Raw genomic sequence first — 13,774 nt, forward strand, 5'->3', positions numbered from 1 at the left:
TACAGTTTCTCCTTTAGAAGACCTTACCACAAACTTAGATAAATGGACAAGATTCCTGCTCTTAAATAAAATAAAATCATGTAAATTTTAAGTGTCCCTTTGATCTCATCTCTTAAGGTTTTTTTCCTTAAATTCATTGCCAATCTTCTTGAAAAATAGATTAGATTATACTCACTGTTTTCCCATTTTCCACTGCTTAGTCACCTTCAAACATCCCCTTTCTGTTTTTTTCCCTAACTTTCTCTGTCAGAAACCATTGATGTTCTGTTAATTGCCAAGTTCAGTGACCCTATCTCACCTGTTTGTCTGCAGTATTTCCTAATTCTTTTTTTTTTAATTTTTTTTAATGTTTATTTATTTTTGAGAGAGAGACAGAGTGTGAGTGGGGGAGGAGCAGAGAGAGAGGGAGACACAGAATCTGAAGCAGGCTCCAGGCTCTGAGCTGTCAGCACAGAGCCCGATGCGGGTCTCGAGCTCACGAACCATGAGATCATGACCTGAGCTGAAGTCAGACGCTTACCGACTGACCCACCCAGGTGCCCCAATATTTCCTAATTCTTTAAGCTCTGTCATTCCCTGGCTTCCAAAAAATCCATGCTACTTTCCTCCCAATCATATAAGCTCTCAAATTGCTTATGACAAGTCTAGATTCATTCTCAACTTCTCTAATTTGAAACCCCTCATCAAATTTACTGCCAAATCCTGTGGATTTTATCTTCTAAATCCATCTCCAATCATGACCTCCGGCTTCCCATCCTATTATTTCATCTGTATTACTAGAATTACCATCTGAAACACATTGCCATGGACGGGGAAAAGGCAGTCTTGAATATATCGTGGGCAATTGCACCATCTTGATGAGATTCATTTCTTCTGTCCAATTCCCCAGGACTCAGCCCAGTCCTAGTCACATCGTTCCATGAAGTTTATGTCTTTTGACTCTGTAATTTCTTGCTAGAAATTATCTTCTTCTTGCCACTCTCTGCAAAATCTAACAAAACAAAATGATCTTTGAATTGAGATTCATGACTTTGTCCATGTATCGACTCAATAAAGACATGTTGTTGCTTTGTTGCTCACTATATCAGGCAACTCTTAATTCTGGAGAACCCTCTCAATTCCCCCCAAATATAATTGCTAGCTGCATAACACGAAATGTGTGTATTATACTCTATTTCTCTGTTGTGTATCTGTCTGTCCTACTTACTAATCTTGTGAGCAGCTTGAGAATAACTGTGGTCATATATATCTTTGTACTTCTAGTAACAAGCACAGAACCTGGCACAAATGAGATGCTGCATCAGTGTTAATTGGCATTTTATAAGTTAATTATGCTTTTCATGAATACATACATTTTTATCAGTTATATATTCTGAAAGTATACAGATAGAATAAATCAAGCAAGACTCTTCTTCCTAAGTCAAATTAAGGAAGCAGTTTGCTTTTGGATGCAGCTTCTCCTCTCTGGGGAGGTGGCAGGGAGGAGAGAAGGAGGAGAAAAGAATATACTCAGAATCTCATATAATTATCTGACAGATGCTCAGGAAACACTTTGGAGAGTCCCATCTGGACATTGGTTGAGGATGTCCTTTCAGCTCTTGACTATTTCCTTATCCTGAGCTATAGTTTCCCAGGGCCATGATCTTTATGAGACAGCAACTATTCCAGCCAGTGGATACGCAAACTCCCTCTTGCTTACATCGAAGTGTTTACCAGGTGGTGCCAACTCTATGTTTCTTTGTCTACTACACATCCCCACCAGCTCTGTACAATGTCAGACCTCCATCATCTCTCAGCTTTAACTGCTGCAACCCCCACGAATATTCCTCCTCACTCATCTAGTATCCACATAATAAGTCATCCTTCTAGGAGGTAAACCTGGTCAAAGGTCTCCCCTCTTTCTAAACTTTCAGAAGCTGCCCCTTGCTTACAGTCTATACTACTTAACATGGCCTATGAATCCCTGCAAAAAATGACTATTAGTGACCTTTCCAGCCTCACATAGTAGTACCCTCCTCCCCTCCCCATCCAAGTACACTGCTCTTTTGTTTCCTAAAACTCCCCATGCTCTATCAGGTTCTGATCCTTATGCCTGTTCTCTCTGTCTAGAATACTCTCTTACCCCCGCCTCTTCACCTGCCCCACCCCGATCCAACTCATCCTTCTGTCCCAAGTGTTATTTCCTTCTATTGTAACCTTCTTAGACTGAATTAGGTGGTGCTCTCAAGATCCTCTACACGAATCCAATTACCGTGTGTGACAGTTGTTTGCTTCTCTGTATCTTCCATCTGATTGAACCCATGAGGGCAGGTGCTAGGACTATTATAGTCACTATTTCATTCTTCAGGCCCTAATCTTGTTGTGCATAGACTAATTTTTTGGTAGTTGAAAAGGTCAAGTGTTAGCAATTACAAATATTATAAACTATATAATACTATTATGAAAATTATTACCATTTATCAGGCAAGCACATGCCAAGCATTTTCCATGTGTTATCTTGTTCAGTCCTTATAGCAACCATGTGATGTAAGGACCATTTTACAAATTAGAAGCTAAAGCTTAATGGGGTGAACATAATTGCCAAAAGTCCGTAAAACCAGTAACTGCGATTCAAACCCAAGCCTGCCTGGCTCAAAACAGAACTCTTAACCCTTTCATTATAGTTATACAGTTCCTCCCGCCAGTAGACACTTATTAAATATTTGTTAAATGTTATCATTCATCATTAAAAATTAATGTCAAAAAAACACTAGAGACTCTATGCCCATTTCAGCAAAATGAATTTAACAATGGAAATTACTCATTTGATTTACAACTTTGACTTTTAACTTGGGAATTATAAATGCAATTTTGCAGACTTTGTTTGTTTGTTTCTAACTTATTTGTATTGCAAAAATTTTATGTGGGTCCAATATATAATGAGATGTTCTATTTCTTTTGTTACCTTATATCTAATCATCAATACAAAGTCCATGTTTGACATACTTTAAAGCAGAATTCGGAGTATACTAGAGCTATATTCCTCGACCTTCCCCTCTACCTTGGTGAAAAATTTGACTAACACTGGATTTCACAATTGATAAGAACAAGTTAATAATTAGTAAATATGAAAAATGCACTGAAGACTGTCCTTCAAATATACAGCTGGATGAAGAAATCATCTGGGTTTTAGGGATGATGTGGGAATTAATGGACTAATATTTGACTTTTCCAGCTTCTCTGTGGAAATGCTAAATCTCAGGACAGTGTATTTTTCTTTGATATTGTTGCCTTGTTGAGAGTCTTTAATAGAGGTCATTTAAATTTTTAATATGCACAGTGTACACAATGAAATATTAATACTAATATTTTTGACGTTGTAGAGCATCTCATTTCTGTATGATTTAAGATACATATGTATAGATATTTAAGTACATATAAGTATATATAACCACACTAAAATGCCCATCTTTAAAACAGTACATACCTAGCTTAAAAATAAGTATTTTTTCAAAAATAAAAATATATGTATATATACATACACATATTTCATGTCCTTTGACCCGTAAATTCCAGATTTATATTTTAATAAATTTATCACTTATTATAAATTGAACTCCTTTTAAACCCTATAAATGAGCTCCCTGTAACAAACCAAGTCTAAAATAAGAGCATAAACATCCTAATATCAAGTCAGGGAACAAGAAAAAAAACATTTAATCATTTACTCTTTTTTTTTTTTATTTTTTTATTTATTTATTTTTTTTTTTTTAATTTTTTTTTTCAACGTTTTTTATTTATTTTTGGGACAGAGAGAGACAGAACATGAACGGGGGAGGAGCAGAGAGAGAGGGAGACACAGAATCGGAAACAGGCTCCAGGCTCCGAGCCGTCAGCCCAGAGCCTGACGCGGGGCTCGAACTCACGGACCGCGAGATCGTGACCTGGCTGAAGTCGGACGCTTAACCGACTGCGCCACCCAGGCGCCCCAATCATTTACTCTTAAAAAATATTGTGGAGTATTTTATTTGCTGTGCTTTGTTTTGCTTCACCCTCAAGGTCAAAATCATTTGCTATAGTAGAGAACATTTTTAAAAAGCAAGAAATGTTGCATCAATCCATTGAGGAGGGAAAATGCTCTTACCATCAGTGTTATAGTTATTAAGTGGTTATTGAATGCCCTGGTGTAAAAAACAAAGTGGATGCTTCAGATATGATATGGCCCCTGCATTCTCTCGGCTCACCTATGAAGTCAGCCTGCCAAAAATACATGAACGATATAGGTCAATGCAGAATTTAGCTTGAGAATCATGTGTGAAAATATACATATTTTCAAATAAATGAGCTCATTGAGAAATCAGTTAAATAAAAGGTTGATTAATGGCTTAATAAATACGAAAATAGATTTTTTTGAATCGTCTATTAATCTCAAAAACTGTAAGAACCTAATGCTTTATTATTTTAATGGTGAATTTCAAAACAAAATTAAATTTGAATTTAAAAACAAAAAAAGGAAAAATCAGTTGCACTCATTTTTGCTGCTATCCAATTTTTTTAGTATTTTATTAGAGATGGATTCTTGCCATCATCTAAAAATCATTTCCTTCTATTTTTGAGTAATTGTGTTATTACTCCAATGAAATAAAGAACTCAAAGCCAACAACTGATTTCAACAATGAAAAATACAAGAATATATTGATAAAGATATATAAAAATGGTTGTGAGAGTTTTAATACCATTCTCTTAGCCTATAATAAAACAAAGAAAAATTAAATAGGGACACGGATAATTTGAATAATATAAGTAATAAAAGTAAATATATCTTGAATGTATACATTATCTTAAAATTTACTTATGCAGGGTTTTCATATTTTCTTTTTTTTGAGACTTCTTATTTTCAAGTGCTCGTGTATATATTTATATTAATTAACAATATACTAGATAGCAAAGTAAACCTCAATAAATTCACAATAGAAGATATCATATAGAGTTATCATCTAATCACAATACAGTTAAACTACAAATTAATAGTAAAATGACAGAAAAAATTCTAACAATTTGAAAATTAAGAAATTCCCTCCTAAACAAATATTGAGTTAAGGAGCACATAAAATACATAAATAGCTGTTTGGAGAATAAGAACATTCTCCATCAGAATCTGTGGGATAGGACCAAGTAGTCATTGAATGTCTTAATGATGACAAGAATGATCAAGAAAGAATGAAAGAACATGACCAAAAACTTAGTTTGAGAAATTAGAATTTAAGCAAAATTAAGGGAATATAAGTAGAGAAATTAATTAATTATCAGTGTAGCAGATGATATTAGTATAGCAGTGGTTCTTAGAAAAGAAAACTAATAAAACACACAGAGTTTGGCATGGTTGGCAAGATCCTAAGATGACCCCGAAGACTCTTGCCCTTGGGTAATCCCCAGCCTATGAGTGCAGTTGAAATCTGATTATGATGAGGTACCACTCCTGTGATTATGTTATGTTTATAGCCAAAGGGAGATTATCCTGGTGTACCTGACCTAATCAAATGAACCCTTTAAGAGCAGTTTTCTCCCACTGGTCATGTAAGAGTAATTGAGGGAGAGAGAGATGCTCTGGGTGGCTTGGAAGAAAAACTGACTATGGGGGCCTATGTGGCAAGGAAGTGTGGTGGCCTCCACTTACAGAATGGTTCAAGGCCATGAGCTAGCAGGACAGCAGGAATTTCAGCCTTAAAACCACAAGGATATGAACTCTGCCCATAGCCCCTAAGTTTGGTAGATCTTGAACCTCAGATGAGAACTGCATTCCCAGTCAACACCTTAGCTTATCCCAGTGAGACCCTGAGCACAGAATCCAGCTATGTGGGACCAGACTTCTGACCTAGAGAAACTGTGAGATAATAAATTGGTATTGTTTGAAGCTGCTAAATTTGTGGAAATTTGTTACACAGTAGTAGAAAACTAATACAAATGGGAAAAATTACATGTTAAGGAAACTCAAATGATTTTCTATTTATAAAGTGCAATTGCAATCTGGTAAGAGCACAAACACTCTGGTAGAAAAACAGGCAAAAGACAAGGACGATTGACAGAAGAAAAAACATAACTGAAATGAACCTCAAGAATCTTTAACCTTAATTTTAATAAATTAATATTAAAGTAACCATAAAATACTTTGTACTTTTCACTTTGGCCAATAAAAAGGGGGACAAAGTAGCAAAGGAAAAGAAACAAAAACAGATAAATAATGCAATAATTCACTATGCTGATGAAGGGGTTCTAGGAGACAGAAACTTAACTCAAATCTGAGAATATAGTATCTCCCAATAAATGTGTAGTGATTACATGAATATTGCACATGGGACTAGTACAGAAGCTAACTTAAAAGCACAGTTACATGTGAATGGTTTCTCTGTTTCCAAGGTAGGAGTAGCATTTATTTTTGCTTCTCCCATCCTCGCCCAGAGATGATCATGGGATTTTTCTAGACACAGACCCAGCACCTATGACTCATCTATGCACAAAGCAGCCATACCCACCCTGAGCACTTACTGCGTATCTCTCCCTGAGTCCAGGTTTCTCTCTGCATTGCCTTCTTATCATTTTCAGTATCACATCTCTCTTGTATCATTTCAAATCCTAAAAGACTACAGAGTGGTAGAACACTACAGCAAGAACTTTAGAGATCATTCCTTCATTTTACGTGTAAGAGACTGGCCCAGGGAATTATTTGGGCAAAACCATACAGAAAGTGAGAGGTTGAACCCCCATTATTAGGGGCTTTCTTCCCACTACTATGGTCTGATCCAGGAGAGGGGTATAAAGATGAGGTTGTTGGTGACCCACAGGTGACTAACCTAAAAAACTAGGTTAGCTTTTTTTTTTTTTTTTTTTAGAGCCAACTACATCTTTATTAGTCTCTGCAGCAGGGCCACTGGAGCCGCTACCTACAAGGGAATTTTAGCAGACACCAAAGAAATGAGGGGGAGTCTTTGTAGATTTTAGTCAGAAGGTGATTTGTCTTAAAGCATCACACCAGCTTCTGCTGGCAGATGGATTGAAGAAAGGCTCAACTGAAGGCCATAGACTGTTTTAAAAGTTCTTGGAATGATCAGCTGAGAAATGGTGAGAATTACAGATGTGACCTGGCTGTGTAAAATAGTTTACAACATCTACCTACTTCATATGTGAATAACCTTGCAACATGATAACAATGCATGCATATTTTCTGCAAACATGCAAATAAAACAATGTACATAATGGGTACAGTGATGTGTGGTAATGAAATATACACAGAGGCAGCACGTCCAATTAAAAATAACTTTTTAAAGTTTATTTATTTTTGAGAGAAAGAGAGAGAGTGAGCATGAGAGGGGCAGAGAGAGAGGGAGAGAGAGAATCCCAAGCAGGCACCATGATCAGCACAGAGCCCAACACGGGGCTCGATCTAACGACCATGAGATCATGACCTGAGCCCAAACCAAGAGTCAGACGCTTAACCATTGTGTCACCCAGATGCCCCTGAAAAGAACTTTTAAGTTAGGAGTTTTGAACCCTAACTTATCGACAGATTAACTCTGTATGTTTGCCAGGTCAATTACACCAGTTGTACCATCTAGGTCCAGTTTTCTAATCTGAATGTAAAGTTCTCTAGGGTCATTTTCCATTTTGATTCTTATAAGCTTCTAGTAAAAAAAAAAAAATACAAAAACACAAAAACTTGAGAATAATTTATAACATTTAGTGTATTGGAAGTGTATGTTTTCCACATAGTGCAGCTTTCACGTTCTGCTGCCCACATAAGCATGGTTGTTGGTACTTAGCATAAGGAAGTTAAAACAGTTTACTTTTTTTCTTGAGAGAAAAAGAGAGGGAAAGGAGCATGTTTCTAACATAGTTCAGGGTAACATAATCAGGAGAGCGGTGGCCCATCACCTTCACGATATTCTGTTGGCTAGAAGGAAGTCACAGGCCCTGCCCACATGCAAGGGTGGGGAGGATTGGAGGGCGTGACAACAGTGGCCAGAATTCTAACACAAACTCAGAATTCTACTACCATGGACTGCCAGGGAAGTATTTTTTCAGACATAAAGAAGAGATATTGTTGCGTATTGCTTGTCATATTGCCAATCCTTTTTCAGGTCTTTAGACTAAAACCTCTGAAAGAGCTTTCATTTTCTCAAACCACAAAAATACTCTCTCTCCAACTGATATAACCTCCCAGTTAGGGGTGGTGTTAGTGACAAATTCTAAAAATGTTTTATTTTTGTTTTTATATCTCTGTGCATTAGTTTGCATACAAGTTGTTTTTATCTAGGATTCTTAGATCTCAGGAATTTTTTCCACCTATCACCTTGTTTCCATGGAAAACCATGCTACTAAATTCCATATATTCTTCCCTATTATTCACCCACACTTTTTTTCTTCCATTTTAGTATCTTCTTATTAAATTTGGGTATTCATTTCCCCAGGTTTTGATTCAACTCTAGTTTTTTAATACTTTTTAACAATTGTGGGCTTTTTTTAATGTTTATTGATTTATTTATTTTGAGAGAGAGAGCACCTAGGTGTGCCCATGTGCAGCAGGGGAGGGACAGAGAGAAGGGGAGAGAGAGGATCCCAAGCAGGCTCTGCGCTGTCAGCACAGAGCCTGACTCAGGGCTCCATCTCACGAACTGTGAGATCATGACCTGACCCCAAACCAAGAGTCAGAAACTTAACCGACTGAGCCACCCAGGCACCCCAACAATTGTGTTTTTTAAACAAATTCTTTCATGTATCATGAATGTGTAAGGCACATGATAATGGAACTGCTCTGCCTGGAACTTGCCTGGTTGGCCTTTATCTTCCTCCTAAGGTTGACGTCTCCGTCTCCTCAGAACATAGGTTGGAAGCCTCTCTTCCGTAAGAATGACAGACACTCACCTTTTACTGCAAAATGAATGTTATACATTTACATGATTATTGCTTGAGAATTTAACTGTACAATTCATCATCTGCAAAAACACCGTTTCTCTAAATTCTGAAGTACGTCACTGACCAAGTAGAACTAAAAGCATTACATACTTAAGTTTCATCTTGGTGCCCTCTCTCTTGTCTTTGTTAATTAACGGTCTTATGTTTGAATGAAAAGTCTTGGTGCCTTTATTTATTAATGTTTTTATGTATTCTAATCTATTTTTTATTTAATACATTTATTATCTAATTCATTAATTTTTAAATTTATTTATTAATGTTCTTTATTTAGCTCGTCAGTCAAAACCCTCGTTGCCTCCCATGTAACACTTCAGCTCAGTTTTTTCTGTATCTGTTTCATTTTGTTTGTTTTTCTTTCCTCTCTCACATTTAAATACTCCTTGATTTACATCATACATAAACTTCTAAAAAAAAGCACTGACATTTCTCTCTGGTTAGCATAGTTTATCTCTAGTAGATTATCTAGCCTGCACCCACCTGTCTGTGGTTTGATCTTGCTAACATTCACTTGTCAGTTTATCCGATTTTATTTTGACTTGAAAGTTGGGGCAAATTTCCCTGACTAGTAAGGGAATCGGGGACTATCCTCCCATGATACGGCTTACCAGGTTTCCTTTGCAAAATGTTGATTATGTAAGTTATTTAAGCCAAATACAAATACAATTTTTTAAGTCTAATTTGTTGGGCACCTGCATGGCTCAGTCGGTTAAGCTTCTGACTGTGTTTCAGCTCAGGTCATGATCTCATGGTTTCATGAGTTCAAGCCCCATGTTGGGCTCTGTGCTGACAGTGTAGAGCCTGCTTGATAGTCTCTCTGCCTCTCTCTCTCTCTCTCTCTCTCTCTCTCTCTCTCCCCTCCCCCGCTCATGCTGTCTCTGTCTCTCTCAAAATAAGTAAAACTTAAAAAAAATTTGTTTAATAATAAATAAATAAATAAATAAAATCTAATTTGCAATCATGTCCCACTCCTGAAAGGTACAGGAATTCCTTCTAGATCTCAAACATTAAACTGCTTCATCTTGAAAACTGATAGATACTTGCATGAAAATGTTACCTTAGGCCTCTTGTTCTAGCCTGTGCTATCATTGGCAGTTGTGCAGCATCACTTTGGCATGGGCCACACTTACAATTTATCATCTAGGATTTCCAGTTTAGGTTTTTTCAAAAAGGACAGAGATTTTAAGAACCTTGTGAAGCAACCTGAATTTAGCGTCCTTCCAGAAATGCATATCCCCAGTACCCCCTCCTTTTTTAAAAAACAATTATTCACACCTAATTTTACAAGTTTTGTTTTCATTTGTATGTATATGGTTGGGGGAGATTTGCCTTTATTAAACTTATGCAATGAATTCAACTTAGTATTTATGGATGCAACAACAACTAACTTTCTTTCACTCGCTTTATAAAATTATTTAAGAGTAAATTACACAATTACGCTAATCTAAAGTGGTACAAATTGATTTGAAAACAAACATAACTTATTTTTTGTTAATGTTTATTTATTTTGAGAGAGAGAAAGGCAGAAAGAGAGAGAGCATGCCAGGGAGGGGCAGAGAGAGAGGGAGAGAGAGAATCCCAAATAGGCTGCACACAGAGTCTGACAAGGGACTTGATCTCACCACCACAATATCAAGACCTGAGCTAATATCAAGAGTTAGATGCTCAACTGACTGAGCCACCAGGTGCCCCCAAACATAACTTATTCTTGATAAGTAAACAACTCTCCTGATGAAAGCAGAAATGCACAGGTGTGATACAATAGAACCAGCCGAGCAATTTCAGCACACCAAGCATATCAGTCATTGTGTTTTATAGAGAATGCCAACTGTTGTTAATGTAGTAAGTCAATTAGAATAAAGGGAGGTTAGATTTAAAAAAAAAAAAAGTAGTATGGGCCCAAAGTGTTGTGCAAAGTGGTAAAGGGGGTTTAGATGAGAGTAATTATTATTCTTCCACAATGATGGGCAAAAATAACCACTATAAGCTACAGCCAGAAAACATTAAGAAGTTCACCTTGACTAAAATTAAGCACAGCTACTGTGAAGGATAGATTTGGAAAATTTGGTTGGAGTGCTAAGTTGGAGACAAAAAGCTTCATCTGGCAATAAAATATGAAACAGAGGTATTCATTCACCAAATATTTATTGGGCACCTAGCATAGAGCAGGCTTCATGGTCCACAAAGTTCTAGAATTACGTGAGGCTAGAATGAGGGTGATAATTATTATGGATAGCTTTCCAAAGAGGTGACAAGGATGAACAGAAAGCTCATAAGAATTTGGAAGATGAGAATGAGAGAAGGGTTATTTCAAAAGTGAAATTTAACAAATTTGACTGTAGATTACTGTCAATATTGGAAAAGAGTAAGAATAAATGAGAGTTGGAGTCCGTTTGTTCAAAGAATGATACTACAAACAACCAGAATCAGAAACTTGGTTAAAGGAGTAAGTTTAGGGGGTGCCTGGGTGGTTCACTTGGTTGGGCATCAGACTCTTGATCTCAGCTCAGGTCTTGATCTTAGAGTTGTGGGCACAAGCCCTGCATTGGGCTCTGTGCTGGGTGTGAAGTCTACTTATAAATATAAATAAATAAATAAATAAATAAGTCATGACTTTGAGAGCATGTTGATTTTGAGTAACACTAGGCACACTTCTACTTTCTTAACAGTAGTTCAGGCAGACTGTAGAATATACTTACATTGCTTGACAGGTGTTTGGAAACTAATTTGTAAGCATCTATAAGATCGTTGTCTATACCTAGTAACTGGTACCATATACAAAGTTGAGTTGTCAAACAATAGATTTTTTTTTTTAAGTTTATTTATTTTTGACAGCGAGAGAGAGAGTGCGAGCGTGAGCTAGGGAGGGGCAGAGAAAGAGGGAGACAGAATCGAAGCAGGCTCCAGGCTCTGAGCTGTCAGCACAGAGCCTGACGCGAGGCTCAAACTCGCGCTATGAGATCATGACCTGGGCTGAAGTCAGATGCTTAACCGACTGAGCTACCCAGGGGCCCCAACAATAGCTTATTTTAAAGAATATTCTTAAGAATAAAGTTTGATGTATTGGCAATAGCACTCTCATCTGTAGAAAATCTGAACTAGTTAGACCTTTAGAAACTGTGCTATCTGTCTTTCTCTGTATGGCTTATTTCACTTAGCATCACACTCTCCAGTTCCATCCACGTTGCTACAAAAGGCCATATTTCATTTTTTCTCATTGCCACGTAGTATTCCATTGTGTATATAAACCACAATTTCTTTATCCATTCATCAGTTGATGGACATTTAGGCTCTTTCCATAATTTGGCGATTGTTGAGAGTGCTGCTATAAACATTGGGGTACAAGTGCCCCTATGCATCAGTACTCCTGTATCCCTTGGATAAATTCCTAGCAGTGCTATTGCTGGGTCATAGGGTAGAGCACTGGGTGTTGTATGGAAACCAACTTGACAGTAAATTTCATATATTAAAAAAAAAAAAAAAAAAGGTAAAGCATGGAGCCAAACCATAAGAGACTCTTAAAAACTGAGAGTAAACTGAGGGTTGATGGGGGGGGTGGGAGGGAGGGGAAAGTGGGTGATGGTCATTGAGGAGGGCACCTGTTGGGATGAGCACTGGGTGTTCTGTGGAAACCAATTTGACAATAAACTTCATATTTAAAAAAAGTTAAAAATAAATAAATAAATAAATAAATAAAGAAACTGTGCTAAAAAAAAAAAGTAGCAATTTATTTTATCATCATCCAGGCAAGACACCTCAGAGGAGGCTATTTAGGGAGCCATTGGGCATTTGATAAAATTAATTTCATGTTATGTAGGTTCACATCTTTTAATCTTAACACTCACAATTGCTCGTTGTAAATCTGAAATCTAGGTAACTAACAATGGTATTTAGTAATGGATATGAAGTTTGATATGGAGCCAGATATCTGGCATCATATGTGAAGAACTGTGACTGTTAAAAGGTAGATTTGTCCAAAATTCTTAAAGACTTTGCAAGTATTCCTTTGAAAAAATTTCCCTGTGAGTTAAAGTAATACTATATAGCAAAGAGATTTATTATTGCTTGCACATAAGTTATAATTATGGCATTTGCCCTACGAAAAGGATGTAATTAGTTTGGCAGATTTACTGTAAACAAAGAATCAAATAGAACTCGTGTCTACAGCTACCAAAAAGCTTCCGTGAAGATACTGAATACTTACATTACATAAAATTCCATTATATTTATATTATATAAAATTCCATTAGTTTGTGGTGTTAACAGGTATGTTCATTTTGTTTGAGTTTTTCACTTCGAGAGTGAATTGTAGATTCTCTTCACCTGTTAGACTAATCTTGCTATTTTATTCTATGGATTATTTTCAGTTTTAAATTGATGGAAAAATTGTCAGGGTGTCAATACACTGTTTCAGAAACAGTGTGGTCACACAAATGACAGAGCATGGGCTTTGGGTTCAGGAATAATTCTCCTCAAATCTTGGCTTTCTCATTTACTAGTTATGTAACATTAGACAAGTTATTTCACCTGGGCCTCAGTTCCCTTATCTGTAAAATGAGAACAGTTGTATTAACTTTCCTTACCCCTCACCCTCCCTCTGGGTCTTCTCTAATTCTTAGGAGAGTGGTTTGCTTAATACATGTTTCCGACGGTCATTTGTAACTTCACAATATAATAATTTGATTTCATGCTTACATGTGAATTATGGAAAAGGGGATACCATAACATTTCCTTACTTCCTTTTCTTAGTCAATCCGTCTTTTGCTCTAAACTTAAAATCTCTTCACTTCAAGGAGAATCCAACGTCAGTTCATAGCACTAACCTTTT

At 36.7% G+C, this 13,774-nt stretch overlaps 1 protein-coding gene across 6 annotated transcripts in view; it reads left to right on the top strand.

Annotated features, from left to right (window-relative positions):
* The window catches only part of LOC131503571 (sodium channel protein type 1 subunit alpha), a 155,201-nt gene that overhangs the window by 112,528 nt on the left and 28,899 nt on the right, over nucleotides 1-13,774 (top strand). The gene's annotated exons all lie outside the window — the stretch shown is intronic.

The sequence above is a fragment of the Neofelis nebulosa genome, chromosome 2, assembly GCF_028018385.1.
Source record: "Neofelis nebulosa isolate mNeoNeb1 chromosome 2, mNeoNeb1.pri, whole genome shotgun sequence".
NCBI classification, from domain to species: Eukaryota; Metazoa; Chordata; class Mammalia; order Carnivora; family Felidae; genus Neofelis; species Neofelis nebulosa.